The sequence below is a fragment of the Macaca fascicularis genome, chromosome 7 (assembly GCF_037993035.2).
Source record: "Macaca fascicularis isolate 582-1 chromosome 7, T2T-MFA8v1.1".
NCBI lineage: Eukaryota > Metazoa > Chordata > Mammalia > Primates > Cercopithecidae > Macaca > Macaca fascicularis.
Window position 1 is genome coordinate 34896551 of NC_088381.1, and position 26213 is coordinate 34922763.

Below are 26213 nucleotides of genomic sequence, written 5' to 3' on the forward strand. Positions count from 1 at the left end.
ACTGTATTTGAGTATCTTAAAGTTAAAATATATTTGTCTTTTTAAAAATTGTTCACTGCTTTATAACTGAAGAACAAATCGAGAAAGTCATGATGATTGCTGATTTTTACATAAATATTACTGAAAATGCTTTTGTCTTACAGAGCAGAGGGTCATTAAAATGATCTGTTCTGTGTGTCAAATCCATGAGGTATACCACTGAGTAATGTATGTAAATGTTATCAGCTAGAACATGGCATGTGATGAGGACCATGAGAGAGGAATGAGTAGAAAGGCAGAGTTTACTTCCAAGTGGAGGGAAGAAGTCTTCTGGGAGGAGGTGGCATTTGAGTAGGGTGTTGAAGGATGGTAGTATCCGGACAGAAGAGAATGAGGCTTTCCTTATACAATAACAGAGGTACACAGCTGATAAAGTACATGGGCTTTTCAAGCCCAAAAATACCTTTCAAAAAATAGACCATCTAGGAAGAAAAAGAAAAAAAAATCCCATAGAACGGTGTTGATAGCAACACTGGTTAAACTGCAACAAACTGGAAACAAGTTGAATGCCCAAGCACAAACCATTGAAGTCGGGGACTCCAGCTATTGCTAAGTCCAACTTCAAACAGGCATTGCTTTGAATACCTACTACTAAAAGGCACAGAAACTTTTGGGGGCAATACTGATGAAGTTCAGAATTAAAAGCTTATTGCTGGCCCCTAGGCACTCACGGTTTAACACCAGCATATCTTAGCACAGGAGATGCATTTCCAAGAGTCCCCAGCCTTCTGAGATGGTGCCCAAGGCTGTGTGTATGTGCATTTTGAGTGGGGGCAGGGGTCATAACTTTCAGCAAATTATCAAAGGGACCTGTGACCTCTGAAAAAGTTCAGTAACAACTGGTCTTGTAGCTTTGAAAAACAAGGATAAGCAAATTGTATATGCAATAATATAGGGGGGAAAAACAGGACTAAAGAATCCACATGTTGAATCATAATTATGAAAAAACTGTAGACATGTGCTGTATATTGCCAGAGATTCTAAGTGTATTTAAAGATATATAAAGGGTTTTAAGGCTTTGGAGGATTTTAAGTGCTTAAATGTACAAGAAAAATAAAATAAAAAGGCCCTCATCAGCTACAGTTAGATTGGTCATCCCAAGACGAACCCTGGGAAAGGGATTTTCCACTATCCTTCCGACCTGCCACCTGCACCCAACTTTGTAGGTTCAGCCACACTCATAATCACTACCCCAGCAGGGTCTGTCAGATTTCTGACAGGCCTCCACAATTACACAGAATGTCACCCATGACTAGTATTTGAGATACAGTCCAGAGATGAAAGTCATTCTTCCAAGAGTGCACGTAGTTCTGGAATCAGCAGAGGGCCAGCCCCCAGCTTTCCCGGGAAATTCTATCTTTCCCATGCAAGAGACCCTCCCATCCACGGCCAGCCTTCCTAGCCCTACAGCTGAGCATGTCTGTGGTCCTGCTGAAAGGCCCACCCTGGAGAGGTGGGGGACAGCAGCCTGTCCTCCACTCTGCTTGCCTCTCACAGGGATCCAGGACTGGAACCCATATTCTTTCATTCTGAGTTGGAGAGAAAACTACAGGACTGACGGTTGAAGGCATGGGGTCTGTAAGCTGACCCAAAAACATGAATCACCAAATAAGTGCGCAGCCAAAAGCCAAGAGAATCTAGTACCTGGCTTCCCATGATGGCCCTCCCCCTGCCCTCCTCTCCACATCAGCTGCCACAGTGCTGGGGGCATGCTGGGTCATTGCAGGTGGCACAGCAGGGAGAGAGGCAGAGAGAGGCTGGGCACTGAGACAGGCCAGAACAGTCCCCATTTCATGAGGGGAATGTCACCACCTGGGCCTCAGCCTGGGTGTCCCTGACAGCCACGGGCTCCACACAGAACAGAGGTCACAGTGATTCTCACATCCAGGAAGATGCTGTGCACTGGCCCCCAGGAGGGTGACCAGTTTTGAGCCGGGTGCTCTCACCCGGGAATTGGGGTCCAGCACACCAGGGAAAAGGACTGACTAGGGGCCAGTAGGACCCTCCAGATCCCTGCCCAACAGGCTGGACTTCAGTCCCAAGGTGATACCTAGAACAAGGGGGCCGAGCCTAGTCTGTCCCGCAGCAGGTGGGGGAGCCGCTGTAAGAAAGGCAGTCGGGTCTTACATTCAGGTACCTACTTGGGGCAAGAAGACCAAGTCCAGTCACTCCAGCCTTGGAGGAGTCAGGGCGCCCACCTGGCTTTCCCACAGAAGGTGCTATTCCTAAACATGGTCACAAAGTAGCGCAGTGACATCTCAGCTGCTTCCGGGTTCCGGGAGAGGGTTTCCGGCTCGGGAGAATGGAGCTTCTGGGTGACTGGAAGATAGGGCTGTGGGCCAACTTCCCTTTCCTCCCCACTTAGGGCTCTATTTCCAGAAGCATTCTTCATTTCATTTTTTCCCCAGTGGGGCTTGGCTAGGGGTGGGGAGGCAGGGGGAAAAAGTGAAGAGAATGAAATGCATGGAATGCAGGTGGAAGCCTGTTTGTCTACAGCATTTTCACCTCCACACGTGCAGGTTCATAGTCAGGGCCTGGTGAAGTCAGTTCTGGCACGGCTCTCCAGTGGACGGTCAGTGGCCCTTAAAAATAGTTCTTAGGAAGATGTGTAGGTGGCGACGCTGAGTAGTGTTTATGTTCCAACACGAAAAGCAGGGCTCATTGTGTGTGTCCTGTGATTACAACTGTGTGAAAATACATGTGTTTGAGAAAAAATGCTGGAAGAAAATCCATGAAAATGTTTATACGTCCGTTGAGTTTGTATCTAAACTTTTATATCTTTCCCTCTTTATGTAATGTTGTAGTATGTATATGGCATATTGACTTTCATGATTTAAATACTCAGAAAATAAAGTTACTACGAAATGATAAAATAAAGGGGTTTGACTAGATCAGTGGTCCTGGAACTATAGTGGGCATCGAAGCACCTGAAAGGCTGCTTTTTCTATTTGTTTGTTTTTCCCGAGATGGAGTCTTGCTCTGTCGCCCAGGCTGGAGTGCAGTGGCGTGATCTCAGCTCGCTGCAACCTCTGCATCCCAGGTTCATGCAATTCTCCTGCCTCAACCTCCAAAGTAGCCAGGATTATAGGCGCACGCCACCATACCTGGCTATTTTTTGTATTTTTTATAGAGACAGGGTTTCACCGTGTTGGCCAGCTGGTCTCGAACTCTTGACCTCGTGATCTGCCTTCCTCAGCCTCCAAAAGTACTGGGATTACAGGTATGAGCCACTGCCCCGGGCCAGGGCTTATTAAAATAAGATTCTGGGGCCCTAACTACAGAGTTGCTAATTCAGTGAGCCTGGGGTAGACTTGGATATTTGCGTTTCTCATCAGTTCCCAAATGCTGCTGCTGGTGTGGGGACCACAGAGAACCACTAGAAAAAAAACAAAAGAACCAAGACTTGAACCCAGGTTACTGACTTCCAGGCTAGGGTGCTTCCTACAGAAACAACATGAGGCTACATGGCAAACTTCATTTCTAACTCTCTAGGGTTGAAGGGGTGAGAATCAACATCTATTTCTCCCAGATACTGACCTCTTCCCCAATAACTACAACCCCAATAATATTTAAAACCCCAAGATATTTGTGAAAATGTATTCATCCAAAATAAAATATCTACATGCTAAAAAGAAAGCAGTCCTTGAAATGAAGAAAAATTCCCAAGCTGAGCATTACTTGTAATTGGTAGAAAAATAATCATTGCAAAAGCTAATTAACCATCCATCCTGAGCCGCTCCTTGGCAGGCCTGAAAATACGATCAAGAAAATTCTTTTCCTATGAGTGGGGCGTTATCAAAGCTAGGCAGAGCCTGTGGGTTATCCATTGACTAGGACTGGCCTTTCCATGACTGCCAAAAACTTTCCAGTGACAAATGTTCCAGCTTCCTTGTCCCAAGAGAAGCCAAAGTGGTAAGAAAACAAACTGCTTTATACTGAAACATAACACGATCAACAGCAGCTGTGACAGCATTTATTAAACCATCCGCTGTGTACCAGGCCCCACGGTCAGCAGGAAAGTATATCCCTGAGGATACAAAAATGAAAAAGTGTGCATCTATTCACCAAGGACTTCCCACTATGCCAGGGTCTCTAGCCCCTTATGGGATTGTGTGGGGCAGGGAGGTTGGAGATTGGGAGAAGGGCGTAATTTCAACACAATGCAATTAGTTTGTAAATACCATTGCGTACAAAATGTTACAAGAGCCCTGAGGCAGAAGAGGTTGGCTGAGAAGCCTTTACAGAGGAGGTGATATCTGAGCTGAATCTTGAAGTTTCCTTCAAGAAGTGGAAGGACCTTGTAAGCAGAGGGAAAAAGCATGAGCCAGCCTTGCTTGACTCGGAGACTGGAAAAGGGAGAGGGAAGTTGGGAATTCCTGAGATTTGGGGGAGGCCCTGGATGGGGTACATAAAGAGAAGTGACCAGAGGGAAGGACCGCAAGAGCCATCCTCAGAAATGTTGTCCTCCTCCTGGAGGCAGGGCAGACCACTGATGAGGGGGGTGTTTTTAAAAGCCTGCCTTTCCCAGACGGGTTGATAGCCTTATCTCAGGCTGGCTAAAACCCTGACCACTCCCTGATAGAGAGCAAGGTTCCCAGCAGGCAAGGGCAGGGTGGGGCCCGGCACGGACCAGTTTTGCAGACTCACCTGGCCCTGCACCCACAAACACTCAGCTCTTCCTCCAAGGCAGGCCTCAACCTCGGGCAAGTCTCTTTGAAGTTTTCTTATTAATTGCTATACTGAACACTAAATCATGGGAAAGATTAACACCCATGAAAACTGAAGCAGGAGCACATAACCAAAGCTTAATATGAATCTTCCATCTTAAAAATACCTTATTCTATGTCTGAAAAGAAAGCCATTTGGAAATTCCACGTCATACTCTCTTATAGACTTACAGCAATTTCAACTTTAAAAATTCATTCTCACCTACATTATATCACTTGATTCTTACAATAGCCGTGTAAAGAATATTGGGTAGGAATTCTTATTCCCGTTTTAGAGACTTAAACATTCACTATCGGCGGACCATGGGGAACACAGCTGACATCAATTGCAAGTTAGTTTCTGTGGTTTACTGCAGCAAGGGAGAGCTCGCTCCAGACTTGGGCTTGTGCTGGATGAGTCTAAGGAAGGGTTGGAAAGCAAGGGGAATTCTGGATTGGATTCTGTCAAAAAGGAGGCCAATTCAATGATTTGGCATCATAATAATTTCATAGTTAATTATCACTAATTATTATTTAATGTAATCAATAAATGATCTAGCAGATGGGAAGACGAAAACAGGGCTGAGCTGGCATTGATACAGGAGCGCAAGTCACTCCTGTTAGTCAGAAGAGGGAAATGTTTAGTGATGGTTTTTGATGTTGGAGTGGCCTCCTCCCTGTCTTGATGCAAACACAGATGTGGAGGGTCTGTGCTGCACATGTTTCTATTCTGTGGGCATTGTCTCCAGTCACTTGTGAATATTATGGTCTGGCTGATGGCAGAGCTGGTTTTTGTTGTTGTGCTGTGTTTTTGTGTTGTCTCTCCCAAAGGAACTTGGGGAATGCCTTTGAGGTCTCTTAATACCTATGCCCTAGCTGCACAACTCTGGGTGATGCCCTTTACCTCCTTACCTCTGATCTCAGGAGTAATAGCGTCCCTTCCACACTGACATTCTGGGTGTGAACGGGACTGATTATAACGGTCATCGTGGTGCCAGGAGATCTGCAGTGGTGACCTCCCCTGGTATCAGCTATTTAAATGTTATCAGGAAAGAGAAATGTGGAAACAAAGTTCTATCCATTTTAAGCATGTGACCTTTTACCCTAACTGAACCTTGACTCATTTGCCTCAAGCAACTCAAAGATTCCCAGACACCAGAAGAACAAAGATGGGATTCCGTAAGAACAGCTCAAGCAATCAATTGCCCAGTTCTTGCCATTTCTTGCCATTTCTTGCCCAGTACTGTCTTATTCAGCGCCAGACATGTAGCAGTGTTTGATCGAGTGCTGACAATGAAAAGGGGTATCTGATGGCTGTTTGGAAGAAAATTCTTACATTTCTTGAATTGAGCTAAGATGTATAGAAAAACAGAAACCACTACTTTTAAGAATGTTTCAATGTGCCAAGTTCTTTGCCTATTTATGTCAATTAATCAATGAAAACACCCTGTGAGATAGTTATTACCCCACTTTACAGATGGGGAAATTGTGGCTAAGAGTGTTGAAGAGACTCTCCTTAGACCACTCAGCTAATAATCTCTCTGGTGTAGCTGAAATGTGGGCTTGCCTGAAGGGCAAAAAGGAAGAAGCAGCCTCCCAAGGTCCTGTGATTCTCACAGGTTCTTCTAGAGGTTCTGGAGTCCCTCTGAGAGCCCACATGGGTATCTTAGCCTTCAAAGATAGCTCATTTGGTTTTGGGGATTGTTTTTGGCTTTTTTGAGTCTCACACTGTTGCCCAGGCTGGAGTGCAGTGGTGTGATCTCAGCTCACTGCAATTCCCGCTTCCAGGGTTCAAGCAATTCTCCTGCCTCAGCTTCCCAAGTAGCTGGGATTACAGGCATGCACCGCTATGTCCAGCTAATTTTTGTGTTTTTGGTATAGTCGGGGTTTCTCCATGTTGGCCAGGCTGGTCTTGAACTCCTGCCTCAAGTGATCCGCCCACCTCGGCCTCCCAAAGTGCTGGGATTACAGGCGTGAGCCACTGTGCCTTGCCGAGGTATCCCATTTTGGATAGGGGAGCCTAGGACATATTCTGAACCTCTGGGTGTGGCCACTTTTTATCATAAGTTTCTGCTCACCTTACACAACTGGGATTGATGGGCAGGAGCAGCCTCAGTGGCCCAAGGGGAAAAACCTCTGGACAAAGCCCTGGACCCCTCACGTCTCAGCCTCCGTCACTGCTCCTGGCTACCCAAAGTCAAGCCCGGAAACACAGATGTGAGCACAAACCCAGGCAGCCCAGAGAAAGGCACAACCCTGTGATGTCAAGCCTGAAAATTCTGGGCTACTTTTAAGGTCACCAGGGATATTTCGAAAGAGCTGAAGCTTTTTCCTCCATCCAAGAATCCTCTAGCTTCCAGGTCATTTTTATGAGCTGAAGAGGACCCTCCATAGCTCCTCGGTGGCTTGGTAATATCAAGACAACACCTGAGAAAGCTCCTTTCACGCAAATCTCTGTCTCACGTGTCCGTGGGAAGACACCACCAAGCAGGCTTTGTGTGAGCAACATGGCTGTTTATTTCACCTGGGTGCAGGCGGACTGAGTCCAAAAAAGGAGTCAGCAAAGGGTGGTGGATTATCATTAGTTCTTATAGGTTTGGGGATAGGCGGTGGAGCTAGGAGCAATGTTTTGCGGGCAGTGGATGGATCTCACAAAGTACATTCTCAAGCGTGGGGAGAATTACAAAGAACCTTCTTAAGGGTAGGGGAGATTACAAAGTACATGGACCAGTTAGGGTGGGGCAGAAACAAATTGCAGTGGTGGAATGTCATCAGTTAAGGCTATTTTCACTTATTTTGTGGATCTTCATTTGCTTCACGCCATCTGGATATATATGTGCAGGTCACAGGGGATATGATGGCTTCGCTTGGGCTCAGAGGCCTGACAATCTCCTTCCTGCCTGTGACACAGGTCTAGGAATTATTCCGCAGTTGGGCACTCTTGGTGTATTATTGTGCATGCCCTGGCCCCCACCTTTGTGCCACATACAGGGACTCCCCTTCCTGAGGTTAATGATCGGAAAGGTGTTAAAGCAGGACAAACTGCAAGAAGGCGCTCGTGAGTGAGCCTATCCACTCATTCCTGGGAGATAACCAAACCACCAATTGTCATTCGGCTCTCCATACTCAGAGGGTGGATGTCAGAGATTTCGCCACACACCAGTTCTGTGCCAGGCCTTGTGCTGGGACCCCAACATGGTCACTCAACATTCACACAGTCTAGCAGTCTGCCAGGACTTCCAGGACAAAGGACCACAGACTGGGGGGCCTCAACAGAAATGTATTTTCTCACAGTTCTGGAAGCGAGAAGTCCGAGGTCAAGGGGTCAGCAGGCTGGGTTTCTTCTGAGGTCTGTCTCCTTGTCTTCTGATGGCTGCGTCTCTTCCGTCTGCACACAGTCTTCTATGTTTCTGTGTCCAGTCTCCTCTTTTTATGAAGACCCCAGTCACATTGGATTAAGGCCCACCCCAGTGACCTTATTTCACCTGAATCACCTCTTTGAAGACACTGGCTCCAAAAGCAGTCACGTTCTGAGGTACTGAGGGTTACAACTTCAACGTATGAATCTGAGGTAACACAAAATTCAGCCCACAACACCCAGCAAACGCTTTTCTAGGCCCTGCTGTGACCCGGGTCCTGGGCTTGGCACTGGGAATACAGGGGACACTGCAAATCTCTCTTTGTTCTATTTGAGCTTCCGCAACTCTCCGGGAGGCTTCCAAGTTAGAAAAGAGTCTTACAAATACACAGGAGATTGGAAAGTGAGTAGTAAGTCCACACCAGGCCCAAACAGGGGGCCTGTGCTGAGGGGGTACAGGAAGCAGCAGCCCTGCTGAGACACACAGGAGCCTGCTGGCAAGCCACTAGCAGGGTGGGTTAGGGAGTGGGGACTCAGGGAGCCTGGGCTGGGGAGGGGCATCTGCCCTCTTCAACAGAGTGACTGGGACTTTCTGGCAGCATAAGCAATAACTGGCAGGAGACCAAGAAGTCGCCGTTTAGCTGGCCCATGTGCGAGTGAGTGAGAAAACTCACCCTCCGGCTCGGCGCCTTATGGAACCATCAACTCTGCATGGATGTGCTCAGTGTGGACCCCAAACCTGCTCCCTCTGGCTTTGAGAGGTGTTTCTCCCATACAGGCTGGCTTTAGCCAGGGGGTTGCCTAGACTCGCCCAGACCTCAGACGAGGGGAAAGGGCCAAGGCCGGCGGCCACTTTCTCATCATGTGCCTGCCTCCCTTCCTTCACCCCGTCAAGCCCAAATAGAAGGGTGGGATGATGGCTGGTGCCTGAGGACAGAGCTGGGGCTGGGAGGACAAACTCCTGGGCTCCTGTTCATGTCTGGGCTACAAGATCCTGGCATAAACAGGGGCTCCTGGAACAGGGGAACTAAACCACGGGTCCCTGAGGGAGACTCTGGGTGGGAAAAGAGACCCAGATTTGGAGTCGAAAGGCCTGGGCCTGAGTCCCAGCTCCATCGCTTCCCAGCACGTGGCCTTGAACAAATAATTCAAGGCCTGCAGACCTCGGTCAGTCATTAGTAAAGAGAAGATTACTATTATAGAGACCCCACTGGGCTGTTTTGAGGGTGAAATGAGACCACGTAAGTGAATGCACTTTGAAACTATCCGTCGCTGGTCACGAAACTAACATGTGTAGGCATCTATTTACTAGTCATGTAATTCTCACCGGATTCATGTACTACTCCCAGTGTTTTTCTCTACTTTTTATTACAAAAGTGTTTAACTACAGAAAGAAGTTTAAAGGACGATACAATGAATTTCCATATTCACTCCAGATAGACTCAATAACTGTTTGCATTTTGGTATATTTGCTTCATCTCTATGTTCATATTTATATGTGTGTGACGTGTAAAACCAGTTGAAACAAGAGGGGGAAGGAAGAGAGAAAGACACACACATATATATCCCATATGAAAGTTGTGGCCATCATGATACTTCAATTCTAAATATTTATATGCTAGTTTTTTGTTGTTGTTGTTTGTTTTTTGAGATGGAGTCTCACTCTGTCACCCATGCTGGAGTACAGTGGCATGATCTGGCTCACTGAAATCTCCACCTCCAGGGTTCAAGCGACTGAGTAGTTAGAATTAATGCCTCTTACTAAGGACATTCTCCTACATAGCCCCAGTAAACACCACACTTCAGAAAATTAAAAATAATTTTATACTATCCAATATCCACACCTTACTCCAGTTTCCCCAATTTTCCCAAGATAGTTGTTTATAGAGTTTTTCAGACAGGGATCCTCTCAAGATCCTCCTGTTGCACTGTTTGCTGGGCCTCTGCCATGTCTCCCCAGTGTCTGAGGCTGTGAGTATCTCGGTTGCTTGGTGCCAATGCTCACAGTCATCTGTGCTGCCCACTGTCCCATGGCCCCTTGCGGACCTCTCTTCCATGGCGCTGGCTCCTTGTGCCCAGCTATCTGCTTACACACCTCTCTCCCTGCTGGAGGATAGGCACCCCAAGGGCAGCGGCCAGTCTTAGCTTAGCTACTGTTGTTTCCCCAGAACCCACACACGCCTGGCATGGAACAGGCACGTGGCAAATGACGGTTGCATGTTTGAATCTTCATCAGAGGGCTAAGCAACATACACCTTTAAAAAGTGAGTTTTGGCAAGGTGCAGTGGCTTATGCCTGTAACCCCACCACTTTGGGAGCCAGAGGCAGGCAGATCACTTGAGGTTAGGAGTTCAAGACCAGCCTGGCCAATATGGTGAAACCCCCTTCTCTACTAAATAGACAAAAATTAACCAGGTGTGGTGGTGTGTGCCGGTACTCCCAGCTACTCAGGAGGCTGAGGCAGGAGAATCGCTCGAACCTAGGAGGTGGAGGTTGCAGTGAGCCGAGACTGTGCCACTACACCCAGCCTGGGCAACAGAGCAAGACTCCATCTCGAAAAAAAAAAAAGTAAATGAGTTTTAAGTAATTTCATCTGACAAATTCTATACCCCTGTCAGAGCTAATGGAAAGCATCCCAGAGGCCCAGGAGACCTAGCTCAGGCCCTGCCCTACTTCCCCAGCTAGAAGTGACCACTTGGGCTCTGAAATCGCTTGGGCTCTTGACTAGTCTGCGCTCAACACCTGTGACAGGACCATCAACTGAGAGGGAGAGCTGCCCTCCAGACCACAAGTCTCCTCTGGAAAACACACATGTACATGAGAAGCTGGCTCTGATCCCATTATAGGTCTTACAGAAGTGATTCCAAGTCTTGTGAGTTTCTGTGGAACCAGAAAACCACTTCCAGACGAGCAGGAGTGAGAAGAGGGGCATGCATATCATGTTTGCGTCGCTTTCTTGCATGTATCACTTCACCACGATGCTCAGGACCTCAATGAGAGTTTTCAGGTCTCCCAGCTTCAAATTGTGCTTTCCAGAGCAGAGCTTCTCCAAATTTCAAGTGCCTGTGAATCATCTGGGGAGCTTGATACAATCAATGTCTTTTTAAAAGTAGATTTGGGATGGGCTCCGAGATCCTGAATTTCTAACAAATGGTCTGGGTGACACCAGTGCCACTGGTCCCTGAATTACACTTTGGGAAGCAAAGTTCTAAAGGTCACAAAAATAACTTCTCATTTCTTCAGTGAACTGGTAATTAGCACCTACGGCTAAATATAAGACAGTGTTCTAGCATCAGAGGAACAAGGAAATGGGAAGAAATACAAAGAAGAATAAGACACAGACCTTTGACTCAAATCCAACTGGATATCCCTTTATACTTTGTCTAGCATTTTGCTTAAGTTGGTTGAATTCTTACAATAACCTATAATCTATAAAGTATACATTGTTATTCTCACTTTACATATGAGGAAACTGGAACTGATACAGCCTAATTGTCATGTTCCCCACTAGTAAAAGAATGCAATGAGGTTTGAAATGAAGCCAGTGTTGTTCTGCATGCACCTAACACTTAATCTGAAGCACTTCCCGTCAAGTCCCAGACCTGATGGAGAAAGGGCGGGGGAGAGAACGACCTAGCTCAGGCCTGGCCCTTGAAGCAGAACTGGCAGTGGCCATGGGGAAAGGGTGGGAGTGGTGGCAAGCCGGAGGCTTCTAGTAACTACCAGAAAGGAGAAGGGGGTACCTAAAAAGTTACTCCTAGCTGCCTCCCCTAGGGTCTTCTGACTGTTTCTAGTAATGTATATTCCTGCTGATGCTCAAGCCCTTTGTAACAAGTTCCTAACATGGTATCGAATACTGCCCATGCTAGCAAACTTCAGCCATAAATTAGGGCCCAAATGTTGTCACCAAAAGACTGTGTGACTTTGGGTAAATCACTCTCCTCTCACCTGGACTAGGGTTGGGAGCTCTTCAAGTCCCTTCCTTCTGCCAAAAGGTTTCTAAGCCGTTTCCAAGACGTTTCTTGCAGTTTTCCCATCAAGCCAAGTGAAGGCATGTGTTATGTCCTCATCAGGGTCCCTCAGCCACTCAGGACTGGGGCTTTCTGGGGCTCGCCTACAGTCTTCCTCCTTCCCTTCCTAACTTCATACGCATTTATCAAGCACATACGCTGCATCAAACCTGTGCTCAGGGCTAGGGAGGCAAAGGTAAATAAGATGCGCTCCCTCCCTGGGGAGGAGACCTAAAACAGACCACAGGCGCCCTGCAACGTGGCTGGCTCAGGCTCTCAGGGTGTGAAGGAGAGCACCCCACTCAGCACCGGCAGAGGCCAGCAGGCCTAAGTGGGCCTTTACCGTATGCCAGGCCTGGCTCGGAGCTTCCCTGGAAGATTCCACTTAACCCCCAGCAACGCTCAAAGGAAAATGCTAGTATTGTCTCCCCATTTTAAAAATGGGAAAACAGGCTTAACAAGGTCAGATGACTGGCTCGATATCACACAGCTAATATGGACTCAGTGAAATATATGCAAAAATACTCAGCAGAGTGGCAAGTAGTAACTAACGGTGACTAAAATACCTTTTCAAACGACAGAACAGAGAGTGGGGACAGACAGTAATCCGCACTCTCAGACACAAAACTGACAAGTGGGAGAAAAGTTCATCTCCCTTAAAGAACAAAAACCAGGCTTGGGACCGGCCACACATGATGAGAAAACCGCCGAGTAGAGAAGGAGGAGAGACTCTGGAAGAGGGCGTGGCAGGCCGGAAAGTGCTGGGTGCACACAAGGGGCAGCGGGGGCTCAAACAAAGAAGGGAGCTCAGGGCAGGAGGGAGCGATTAGTCATGCCGGGGAGGCTCCAAGGGCCCTTTGTCCTTCCTAGATGGCTGCTCAGATTCCTGTCTGTGAGCACCCCAGGCTCAGCCGCTCCATGCTTCAGCCGCCACACCCCCCATCTGGGTAATGGAGTGTTATGAAGCATGTTGGCGGCCATCGATTAGGGCTAAACTCTACGCTCCTTGGGTTGTGTTTCCAAGGATGCTCTGCTAAGATCCACAGCAGAGGTGCATCTCTCTCCTCATTCGATGGCTTGGAATTAAAATGCCACCCAACATTCTCTGCCAAAGAAATGAAGATTTATGGGTCACTGTCAATATCAACACATGTTAGCCATTATTTGAGTCTCCTTGCTGCTTGGGACTGATTGCTATTTACTTTGAAAGATAAATGTGGTTTTATAATCCATGCGGGTTGCTGGGAGGAAAAGGTTTTAAATGCATTTGTTCTTTTTTTTTTTTTTTTTTTTAAAGACAGAGTCTCACTCTGTCACCCAGGCTGGAGTGCAGTAGCATGATCCTGGCTCACTGCAATCTCCTGCTCTAGGTTCGAGCGATTCTCCTGTGTCAGCCTCCCTAGTAGCTGGGATTACAGGCATGTGCCACCGCACCCTGCTAATTTTTGTATTTTTAGTAGAGACAGGGTTTCGCCATGTTGGCCAGGCTGGTCTTAAACTCCTGACTTCAAGTGATCCCCATGCCTCCATCTCCCAAAGTGTTGGGATTACAGGCGTGAGCCACCATGCCCAGCCTTGGGTTTTAAATGCATTTGTTTCTTCCCTTGGAGACCTTTCTATTCCACTTCATTCTGCTTTGTCTGGTGGTGTGGGCCCCACCCTGTCCCCACCATCAGATATTCTAATGTCCTCCAAGGCTCTGGAACAAAGACCAGAGGGACCAGCCTGTCCTCTGTCCAGAATCATCAATGTAACAGTATGAAGACACCCTTAGCACCTTAGTAGAAAAATTGCCTGTCTTATGGGCTGACACCACTCATATATGATCTGGGGCAAGGATCAAGACCCCCCAAGGAGCTTGCTTGAGGAGCAATAGGTAGTCCCCTCTTTGCCTCTTCTGGTCTTTTGTGTTTCTGCGTGTGGTGTGTAAAATGAGTCAGGAGCTAAATCAATTAGGTCACTGGTTCTCAAACTTGAGTGTGCATCAGAATCCACTGAAGAGCTTTTTAAAACACAGATTGTGGTCCCTACTCTAGAGTTCCTGATTCAATAGGCCTACAGTGGGGCCCAGGAATGTGCATGTTTTTTTGTCCTCCACATTTTTTAATTATACTTTGTGTTCTAGGGTACGTGTGCACAACATGCAGGTTACATATGTATACATGTGCCATTTTAGTGTGCAGCACCCATTAACTCGTCATTTACATTAGGTATATCTCCTAATGCTATCCCTCGCCCCTTCCCCCACCCCACAACAGGCCCTGGTGTGTGATGTTCCCCTTCCTGTGTCCAAGTGTTCTCATTGTTCAATTCCCACCTATGAGTGAGAATATGCGGTGTTTGGTTTTCTGTTCTTGGGATAGTTTGCTGAGAATGATGGTTTCCAGCTTCATCCATGTCCCTACAAAGGACATGATCTCATCCTTTTTTATGGCTGCATAGTATGCCGTGGTGTATATATGCTTCATTTTCTTAATCCAGTCTGTCAGTGATGGACATTTGGGTTGGTTCCAAGTCTTTGCTATTGTGAATAGTGCTGCAATAAACATACGTGTGCATGTGTCTTTATAGCAGCATGATTTATAATCCTTTGGGTATATCCCCAGTAATGGGATGGCTGGGTCAAGTGGTATTTCTAGTTCTAGATCCTTGAGGAATCGCCACACTGTCTTTCACAATGGTTGAACTAGTTTACAGTCCCAACGGTGTAAAAGCGTTCCTATTTCTCCACATCCTCTCCAGCACCTATTGTTTCCTAACTTTTTAATGATTGCCATTCTAACTGGTGTGAGATGGTATCTCATTGTGGTTTTGATTTGCATTTCTCTGATGGCTAGTGATGATGAGCATTATTTCATGTGTCTGTTGGCTGTATGAATGTCTTCTTTTGAGAAGTGTCTGTTCTTATCCTTTGCCCACTTTTTGATGGGGTTGTTTTTTTCTTGTAAATTTGTTTGAGTTCTTTGTAGATTCTGGATATTAGCCCTTTGTCAGATGAGTAGATTGCAAAAATTTTCTCCCATTCTGTAGGCTGCCTGTTCACTCTGATGGTAGTTTCTTTTGCTGTGCAGAAGCTCTTTAGTTTAATGAGATCCCATTTGTCAATTTTGGCTTTTGTTGCCGTTGCTTTTGGTGTTTTAGACATGAAGTCCTTGCCCATGCCTATGTCCTGAATGGTATTGCCTAGGTTTTCTTCTAGGGTTTTTGTGGTTTTAGGTCTAACATTTAAGTCTCTCATCTATCTTGAATTAACTTTTGTATAAGGAGTAAGGAAGGGATCCAGTTTCAGCTCTCTACTTATGGCTAGCCAGTTTTCCCAGCACCATTTATTAAATAGGGAATCCTTTCCCCATTTCTTGTTTTTGTCAGGTAGGAATGTGCATTTCTAACGATGTCCCAGGTGATGCTAATTCTGATGCTGGTCCTGCGTCCCACCTGAAGAACTGCCTCCGAACAAGAGGGGGAAGTATTAGAGGCCAATCATGGGAGGGATGAGGCTGCCAGCAGTGTTTGGCACTTGGGAAAAAGAACAGCACTGTCTAAAGGGGAATTTTATTAAGTTTCACTGAACAACGTACAATCTAAATCCTTTTCTATGAAATCTTCAGTTAAAGGTCAATTTCCATAAATATGTGGATCTATGTATTTTGGAAATGCATTGAAATGCTACATGGCCTGGGACCACCCAAGCTACCCACTGGTGGTCTGCTAGACCTAGGTACTAGGAAGGTCAAGGTACTGAGCAGGTCACAGTCCTGCCACCGGGATGTTTTGCTAATTTGACTGAGTGAAAGTGGTAAGAAATGCCAGGTATTGATAACACAGCCCACTGTGCTAGTTTATACCAATGGTCCCTAAGCCATTTTCCCTGCAGCACTCAGGGTTTACAGGTAGAACCGGGCCCAGGGCAATAAAGGAGTGCAGTCTAAAGACTCTGAGAGTTTCCTGATGAACACTAGAGGTCTGTGGATGCCAGACAACAACTTTTTCTTTGCTGTGGGACTTCACGTTATAAGTCACAACGAGGCAGTGATTGCGATTTATCAGTGCTGCCTTCCTCCCCCAGAAAACATACTAGGAAGAATCATGGTTTACTGAAGCCAGGCTACCCTCCCCATTAAAGTCTAGTGGACTGGGCAAGCAGTCAGTTGGGATTCATTACTTGGAGGCCCTGACCCGCACAGGATTGGGAGGCTGTTACTGAGACCCAGGCCTGGAGTGACAGGTAGAGCAGTGGGGTGGAGGAAAGTCAACATATTTGGAGATATGAAAAAGGCAGGTAAGCAAGTGTATTCATTGAGACTTTGGGTCACAAGAATAATAATCCAACCCAAATTAACCTGTGGGGAATTTATTTACTCATGTAACAGAGATGTCCAAATTATAAGCTTCAGGGGCAGCTGGATCTACGACCTTAATAAAGTTACCATGTCTCTTCATTCGCTCCCTACCCCCTCCCTTCATAACACTTCAGAGTGCCAGATTCCTCAGTCCTTAGAATTCAAACTTCTAGATAAGCCATACTTTATCACATACCTATAGCAATGTTCCAGAAATGATTCTAGCCAGGTGCCCACCCCTGAATACATGGCCACAGGCAGGAGAATGGGATCTCTGATTGGCCTGATTTGGGAACCATCCTATCCACCCCTTGGATAGGATCAGCTTTACCCAAACAGGACTGATCAGGATCCACACGGGAGGGTCACTCCATTGGCGGGGGAAATGCCCACAGACAGTGGAGGACTGGCTGTGAGGCACAAGGATGAGGGGAGGCAAGGGTGGCTCCTGCTTCCACAGGGGCAAGCAGGAGGATGTTTCTGCCCTGCTCACACAGCCCTGGCTGTGCACCTTGGGCCCCACTCAAAGGTGTGCTATCATAGCTAATCTTCCTGGGAAGAGCAGACCATGTGAGTGTGGGGAAAATCCTGGGCGGCGTAACAGACTCATTTGTAGGGCAAAGGGATTTTCAGTTAGTTCTGTAACACACTGGAAGATCAACACAACGCTCAAGCATCGTTCCTCCCAGAGGAAGCAGATGGGTGAGATAAATAAAACCAGCACTTTCATTGGCATCCTAGGATGCTCGGGGGCCTATTTTCAAGGCTATGTTAAATACACATTTCAGTGATGCTTTAGTCTATTCCACAGTGATTCTCAGATTGTGGTCCCCAGGCCAGCAGCATCTCCATCCCCTGGGAATTTGTGTGAAAGACAAATTCTCCATCCCACCCGAGACCTACTGAATCAGAAACTCTGGGAAGGGGCCCGGCAGTCTGTGTTTTAATGCACCCTCTGGGTGATTCTGATACAGGCACCAAAGTTTGAGAATGTCTGCCTATAAATGTATTTGATCCATTCCATCAAGTTCAAAGGGACCACCTACTACAAAAACTAAGGTTCCTGTTCAGGGTTCATTGAGCAGTCTGAATTTAGAAGAGTGTAAACGTCAAACAGTTTTCTATTTCTCCCATCCCTGCCTTCAGCCATGTACTATCAAGTTATATGCTTCCATTCCTTTATAGCATCTTGGGCAGATTCCTTTAACTTTTGGTCAGTTCGATTATTAAAAGTTACTTTGTTTTATTCTAAAGCCTCAGTCTCACATCTGATTTGACATTCTTCCCTTCATCTTGTGAGCCAGACTCGGAGAGGATGGAATCTGCAGTGGGAAGGGGATCTTTCTGCTCTTTCATTCCTCTTTTCTCTGGAAAACCATGGGGTGGAGTGGGAGGGTGGGGTGAGGCCTGGTCCTGGGACTGCTGCTCCTCATTTTTCAGAGCCCAACCCCTTTGGGGCTGGGAGCTGGTAGTGAGGGAACAGCTGGGGGACACAGAGGTCCTCACCTCTTGTGAGTGGTCTGCTCTTGCTCTGGTTCACTGTGGTCCCATCTGCTGCTGGTGGCCTTGGCCTGTGAAGATGGTAGATGTGGTTTTCTGAGGGTCCTATTGGTATAAGCCCAGCCCATTTATCACTGAGAAGCATAGCTGTGGTCCCTTTTGGCTTCTCCAAAGGTCCATGCCCCTCCTACTCTGTCCTCTTGTACAAAGTCTCAGAAATGACTTGGGTCTTCTTCCCCACCTCTGAGGACTGATGGGAGCTGAGGTGTGGGGACCCATCCCCTCAGGCACACTACTTCATAGTATTTCTTCTCCCAGCTTGGCTAAGCCTCCTCTCTTCAGATGGCTAAAGCAGGCACAACCCCCACATTCCCACACAGCCCCATAAACTCCTATGGATACAGGTCAGTCTCTCTCCAAAACTTCGTCCTCATATCCCCAGCACCAGATGGGACCTAGAATAGCATTTCTGCCTCCTGCAGGCACCCTCATCCTGCATTCTTGGTAAGTGATTCTAATCGATCCCCCAACTTGAACTCAAGAGACTCACAACGGGAAGAACAGAACTGCATTATTCGCCCGGCAATTCCTACACTCCCTCTCCCACTTGTCTATCTACATAGGCTGGGGGAAGGCGGTGATGGGAATAAAGACTGCTTCTTTGAGAGCCCTGGAGTTGGAAGAATGTGGCCCCAATTGCTGGCAAGTCTCATTACAGAATGTGGGTTCCGAACATTGGCGCAGTGGCTCATGCCTGTAATCCCAGCACTCTGGGAGGCCAAGGCAGGTGGATCACTTGACCCCAGGAGGTCAAGACAAGCCTGGGCAATATGGTGAAATCCCAATTCTACTAAAAGTAAAAAGAAATCAGCCAGGCCTGATGTAGTCCTAGCTACTGGGGAGGCTGAGGTGGGAGAATTGCTTGAGCCTCGGAGAGTGAGGCTGCAGTGAGCCATGATCATGCAGAGCAAGACCCTGTCTCAAAAAAAAAAGAAAGAAAGAAAGAAAAAAGAAATGGATAAAATGTGGGTTCCTTAGCACCTGGTGGTTCAGCAGAGGTCCTTGTGCCAGTAAGTCCTATTCACTGCCCTCTCACATTTGCTATTTGCAACATGTCTTCACATATATTATCTCAGTTGACCCCACAGTGATTCTGTAAGGTGTTTAACCTACAAGGAAACAGGCTCAAAGAGGTTAAGTGCCAAGCCCGAGGCCACACACACAGTGGTGATGGCGAGATGGGAACCCAGCCCAGTGACTCCTGAGCACCTGTTCTCTCCCTGCTGTTTCATGCAGGTGTCTCAGCCACACTTGTCTTCCAGCTCTGGGTGAACTTGGAGCAAATAACCAGAGAAATAGCTTGTCTCCAAGGCCACAGAGCAGCTGGCAGGGGAGGGTTTGGGGCATGGAATTTCCTTAGGGAAAACACCAACTTGTTCTGGTCAGTCATGCCCAGTCACATGGGTCCCAGCCATCATCTTCCCAGGCCAAGGTCTTATGTTCCCCTGGAACCCCACTGGCTTTACTCCCTTCCTGGGCTGGAGGAAAGGGTGGGGATATAAGTTGGTACTTCCAAAGCAGAAAGCTGGGTTTTGGGGCTGACAGAGCCGACCTTGAGCTTAAGCTTCATGGAGCACCCAGCCCAGGTCAAATGGGGTCAGGGAGCCATCTGTGCCTTCTGGATGGCTCTGTCTGAATGATTCAGTTCTGCCTGTGGTGGGTGGAAGTTCATGGTTTTACTCCCACATGGTGACTACAGTGCACGGCAATTTTCTAGTCAACAGATAGGGTTGGAGCCTCTGCTACACACAAGAGGCTACTTTCTTCAACTTTAAGACTTCTGATGCTCACAAGATCCTCCATGCCCTTACCATGTGCAGCGATCACCCCCAGGGCCTGGGATTTGGAGAGATGTATCACCCACCTGGGCTATTTTCCCCAGTGAAGATGAAAGCCCTCACCCTCTCACAAAGCCAATTGCTAAATTTTCAAGAATTTTGCAAGCTGATTTTTAAACACAGCCATTATTTTAAAATTACATTATAAAACCTACAATGAAACAAATGTTTAAAATGACAGTAATAAATACTCAAATGTTCTCATTTTACTATTGTCTCTGTCTGTAAGGTTATTTCCATCTGTCGTACTGTGTGGTGGAAACACTATTGAATGCTACACCAAAGTGAATCTCTTCCCAACTCCATTATCAGTAACATCACAATGGGAACTTAACAGCAGCCATGATGGTTGTATTTATACATGGAAATTGACAAACATTATAGATCAGGGTCTGATGTATTGTTTTGTTGACTGTGTAAAGCAAGGTTCAGCAAACTTTTCTCTATAAAGGGCCAGGCAATAAATATTTTTCCTTTTGTAGGCCGTAGGTCTCTGTTAAAACTACTCAATTCTGCTATCATAGCACAAAAGCAGCCACAGACAATAGATACATGAATGGACCTGGCTGTGTTCCAATAAAACTTTATTCACAAAAACGTGTGGTGTGCCAGATTTATCAGGCCATAGATTACTAGCCCCTCATCTAGACTTAAGAGAGCCACAGAAAAAAATGTTAGTAATGAAGATTAAACTTAGAACTGTCCCGATTGTAACTAGCACAAAACATTAAGGAAATATTCTTCCAATGCTCAAAAACAATGATTTGATTGAGCAAAGAAATCATGTAATTGTTGAATGACTGAAGTTCCAACATGTCTTTATTTCATTTTTGTCTTCTTCATTAATGTAAATAAACCTGTCAGCCAACCTACACTTCTCATTTGCCACCATAGGTTGACTAGTGAGACAAGGATCCAACAAAAATCAGCAAAAGTATTCCATAAAAATCAATTGCTATTTGGAGTTTACAATAAATACTGTATATTTGATTATTATTTATAAATTGTATAATACTCATCTTGAGAGCAATAAAATGCACAATATATGCATGTATGCATGTATATATAGGAATACATTTTCTTCTAGAGAGCCAGTTGCTGAGTATCTACCAATGCACCACTGCCTGAGGGGTGTCTACATAAAAAGAGACCTAACAGCCCAGAGCAGCACTTGTTTAGGACCCAAGGCATGGTCCAGACCCCAAGGAAGGGAAGGGGGTCAGGGATGGATAGACAATCAGGAGAGTTCTCCAAAGTGGTCTGAGAAGGCTTCGTGGGGGAGAGAGAACCGTAAAGCATGGCAGGACTAAATGACAAATGGAGAATGGCTGCACTTCGGACAGGCACACAGCATGAGCTCAGGAGGGGAGACTGAAGTCAGGGACACCAAGAGAAGAGGGTGAGCATAAGGAAGCAGAATGGAATGAAGTGGGGTCAAATATATATAATGGCATGGAAACATGCTATGAGGTTGAGCCAAAAGAAAAGAAAACGCAGAATGCAAAATTTTACATTTGCATTAAGGAAAAAATACGTTAGAAGAAAATGCACTTAAATAAATTGCTCTGGGTGATAGGATGATAGCTGATTATGTATTCATCCTCAACGCTTTCCTGTACCTTTCTGTTGTACGGAAGTTGTATTACTTTGATATTCATGGGGAAAAACAAGCTTTTCCAGTACGCAGGGCAAAAAGCACTGAGCCAAACCTGAAGCCATAGCTAAGGACAGGGCACATCTCCCCTGATGCAGCCCAGAGGCCCCTGGAGGGAGGCGCTGGGGAGGTGAGTAGAGACTAGGGGTATCAATCCTTCCTGGGAGGACTGCAGGAGCACATGGGTAGCCACTGCTAAGGCCTCCTGCCCCCATGGGCCTGAGTAGCCCTGTCCACACTGGGGACCTGACCCCAAACCCACAGCCTTGGGTAGATGTCTGTTCTCTTTGCAAAGGTCCCCTGCAACCCATCACATTCATAAAGGCAACGAATTGGGGGAAACGAGAGGTCCTCTGTCTTTTTAGGGCTTCACCATTGCCATTTTCCCAACTGAAGAAATATATACACATGTTTAAGTATACTTTACCATGCCTAGAATGGGAAAAATGAAAGTTATTCTAGAGAACATCTCGCTCAACTCGTTTATTTTACTAATAAAAAAATAGAAACTAAGGAGGCCAAGTGGCACACCCAGGAACACAGAGCTATGTGAGAACTAGGTTTCAGCAGAGATGACACCCAGGGCCGGGCACCTCCTTTGTCACCATGCAGGTATCATCAGACAAGCCCACAACTCAGCACTGGGCGATGTGGGCTGAGCAGCCCTTGGCGTCGAAGACATGATTTTTTTATTTTGTTTTTTGAGACGGAGTTTCACTCTTGTTGCCCAGAATGGAGTACAAAGGTGCGATCTTGGTTCATCACAACCTCCACCTCCCGGGTTCAAGCATTTCTCCTGCCTCAGCCTCCTGAGTAGCTGGGATTACAGGCATGCACCAGCACACCTGGCTAATTTTTGTATTTTTAATAGAGACGGGGTTTCTCCACTTTGGTCAGGCTGGTCTCGAACTCCCGACCTCAGGTGATCCGCCCACCTCAGCCTCCCAAAGTGTTGGGATTACAGGTGTGAGCCACCGTGTCCGGCAGACACGATGTATTCTAAGCGCTCCTCAAATTTACCTGTGGACAGCAAGAAGGCCTACAAGGCACCCAGTTTATGATATGCCACTTGGCTTCTTCAGGGCAGAGCTGCGGTAGCAATACTTTTTTCTCTGTGTACCACACCCCCTCAGCATACAAAACCACTTCTGCCCCACCCATTGCTGAATGGGACCTTCAGATGCTATCTTCTCCATAAAGATTTCTAGACTCAGGCCATGTCATTTTGTGGTCAATTACTTTCATTATCATTGTGTTTATTCCCCCTAAACCAGCCAGACAATCCCATTTGGTAATCGAAAGAGCCAGTAGCTCTGGCTTGGTCATTTCCTCCACAAAAACCTGACTGAACTGGATATATGCTGAGAATTTCCATCTTGGACATAAACACTTTTCTGCCTTCCGTGATTCACACAATTCCCTTTCCACTCTATCCTGGGCCCCCTGTCTCCATCCTGCCCCCGATGCTGGCTCTGCAAGCATTTTCTGCATGGCTTTCTGTGTATATGCTGCATGGTTAGTCTTAAATCACGCACCCCCAGAGTGCAGAGGAGATACCAGTTCATACTTTTTCTAATCAGGAATATATGTTGCTAGAGGATTAAGAAATACATTTTCATGAGCTAGACGATAACAAAAATTAAATGGCAAAAGTCCTTGCTGTCCTCAGTAGCTAGAGAGCTTTAAAAATAAATACATAAGCACCTGTTTCCGTTTTTTACTCCTACAGAGGCAGGGAAATTGCTGGAGAGAAAAAAAAAAAATGTAAGCCCATATATTCTGTACTGTGTCCCTTGGAAGAAGAATAAAATTTTAAATGGGGTCATCAGGAAGTGCTTCCTAAATGTGAAGTTCACAAACTGAACTTTGAAGTTTAGCAATGGACTTCCCCTGAGCAAGGTCGGCTTAGGCTATTGTTAGACCAGCAGCTGAGCCTCACCCACCACGTCCTTGTACCTCTTGCAATTAAAGCACAGCCCAGGCAGGTTTTTCTTAAATGGGATTTTTCTTTATGTTGGTGCATATGTTGTTGTTATAATAGCAGGGACGTTGTCCTCATTCCTGGCTCTTTCCTCCAAGTCAAAACATTTAGAATGACACCACCCAAAGAATACGTCTTATTTGAGGCTTTGCTACCTCTAACCCTTCCCACCTCTAACCTTTTCCCATCTTTATCCCCGTTATCTTGGGTGCTTTCGGTTTTTAGAGACCAGCTTTCCACCAGGGTTAAATAACACTCTATGCTTTCTTTCTCCATCAGAAATCAAAGAACCCCCCGTTTCTCAGCTGTTGCTAGCAGAATCTGGTCACCCCTCTGCCCCTCAAAATTACACATCTTATACAACTAGCCCCTGTCCCTGCACCATTCCTGTCCCTTGTCCTTAATGCTGGTTTCCCAGTAGAACAGGAAAAAGGTTTTGCAAAGGGCTTTTTGCCACCATCTCTTTGTTCTTCAGGAGATGATTAAGTTGTGTGTTAAGTGGGAAAAAAGTACATTAGGTCAACCTCAAAATCTGCCATCGATAATATCAGAGTATGTCCATGGCTTTATTATTTTTCTAGTGAAAATTTAAGAAAAAAAGGTGCTAGGTCATAGGATATTGAGAAGGCGGTATATCTCCCCATGTAATACATTCCGAGAGGGAGAGATGGTAGCCATTCCTCCTATTTTTTTAGGTGAGGTATGTATTTTCTAGTTCTGCTGGGACAAAAACAGCTTTCAGTCATTGAAAGCCAAAGGCCCAGCGGACATCAGAAGGAGCTGGCCTCCCTCACTGCAAGACGACCTCTGGGAAGTCTAGTCAAAGCCCAGTGAACCTTTGGCTTTTCCCAGCAAGCAGGAACTGACATAGACTGTGTCTTTTATAGAGACCTCACTTTGGAGAATGCTTAATGAGGGGCAAATATTCGCTGGTCAGGTTGAATTTTTTTCCTTTGCTAAGCTTGAGTGAAAATCTTCGGAAAATAGACTTGGTTTTTTTTTTTTTTTTTTTTTTTTTTTTTTTTTTTTGAGGTCCCCTAGAGAGCTCACAATAAATACACAAATCAAAACAAAGCTACAAGTACACAAAAAGTCTCAGGCTTGGTCCAGATTTTCAGGAAACCAGTAGTTTCTGGAGGAAGTCCCACCCGCTCCTGAAAACAGAAAAAATAAACAAGAGAGTCCACCCGCGAACACGTATTTAGTCTTCTCTGGAGTCATATTAAGCAATTTTTACGTTTATGGAAAAGCAAACAGTGCCCCCGCATAGGGCGTGGCCCACACTGGGATGGAAAACCAGCCTTGTGCGCTCTGCACCGTGTTCTGGTGGTTTCCGCAGCTGTCACAGGAAAGAATCCACACCCGTCCCCAAGGACGCCTGCACGGGAACACATGCCCGCTTCATTACCCCTTGGAGGAAGGACAGAGGTATCTGAGGGATTCCCAGCCCTGGGCACTCCTCGCAGCTTCCTCCTTCACAGGCGGGGCCCTGGGAGGCCCTGAGTGGGGCCACTGGCTTCCTACGAGATCAGAACGGCAGCCGGTTGGTGGGTGCAGCAGGCTCACACCTGGCAAGCACGGACCTCTCCCTTTTTCCTAAGAAGGGAAAACAACTCTCAAGGCTCACCCTGGAGGCCCACAGGGAAGGCTGTGTGGGTCCCGTCCTGCAGCTTCCGAGCGCTCGGTGGACACGTCTGAGCACCCCGTAGGGCTCTGCTCTGAAAGTCCTTTCAGCTCCCAGTGAGCACTGCTCCAGCCAATGAACAGACCCAAAACCCTTCCACTCTCGGCGCCTCGACCTCACCCACCACCTGGCGTCTGTCTTTAAGGATGTTTACAACAGAGTTCTGAAATAAAGTTTTGGCTTCTTCCTGGAGTTCTAACTCTGCAGGAGAGGCAGTCAGGTGGGATTTTGAGGAATTCAGGAAGTAGAGAACAGCTCATGGTGAGAGGAAGGGCTGGGGTGACTTGGAATGTGGATGTGCAACAGGAAACGTGAAGGCTGGATGGGAGGCAGCGTGGGCACAGTTAAGGTGGGCCCCGGGCCGGGGATGGCCCCCTGACCAGAGAGTAGGCTTCAAAATCTCAGCCTCGTACTGTGTGTCAGACACTCTCCCAAGCCCTTCACTTAGGTAATAGTCACATCTCCCACCCTCACTCTCACCCTGTAAAGGAGCTCTTAGCATAACACTGCTCTCCACGGCTGGGAACCCCAGGCTTCGATGGGTGACATCACTTGTTGAAGGTCACTCAGCCAGTAAGGGCGAGGCTGGGCTGCAAACTCAATGGCCCACCACAGAGCTCACACAGGACCATTTGCTACTCGCCGTGATGTTTTCCAGGGAGAGTTTAGAGAAGCTCTGGGGCTGGGAAAAGAGGGCAGCTGTCAGAGAGGAAAGCGCAAGAATGAGGAGTCGGGAGACCCAGAGCTCAGGAACAGACTTCCTTGGCCTGTGGACTAGTCCAATAGCCTCTTTAGCCCTCAGTTTTCTCACCTGCAAGAGGACAATGGGCCAGATTGGTGCTTTTCTGAGAGAAAGTGCTAGTGGTTTAGAGCAAAGGAGTTATCCAAACCTGGCATGTAAGAGGGCTTTGTTTGGGGTTGGTCCACAGGATGGTTACAGTGGAAGGAAGAAAGCCACCAAGGCCAACTGGAAGATGTACAGAAACCCAGAAGTGAGGTGAGGAGGGCAATTCTCAGGTGCAGAGCTTAGAGTGGTCACTGCT

General features: G+C 46.8%; 1 protein-coding gene and 1 long non-coding RNA gene across 6 annotated transcripts in view; one reads left to right on the forward strand and one right to left on the reverse strand.

Moving 5' to 3' along the window:
• The window catches only part of LOC135971811 (uncharacterized), a 225903-nt gene that overhangs the window by 195685 nt on the left and 4005 nt on the right, over positions 1-26213 (reverse strand). The window contains exon 1 of one of the 3 annotated variants that reach the window (XR_010588080.2): positions 25114-25235. The exons of the other annotated variants lie outside the window; for them this stretch is intronic. This is a non-coding gene — a long non-coding RNA (uncharacterized lncRNA). Of the gene's footprint in view, positions 1-25113; positions 25236-26213 lie in introns of those variants that run through there. 3 annotated transcript variants of the gene reach the window in all.
• LIPC (lipase C, hepatic type) overlaps positions 1-26213 on the forward strand; it is a 177068-nt gene that overhangs the window by 39276 nt on the left and 111579 nt on the right. The gene's annotated exons all lie outside the window — the stretch shown is intronic.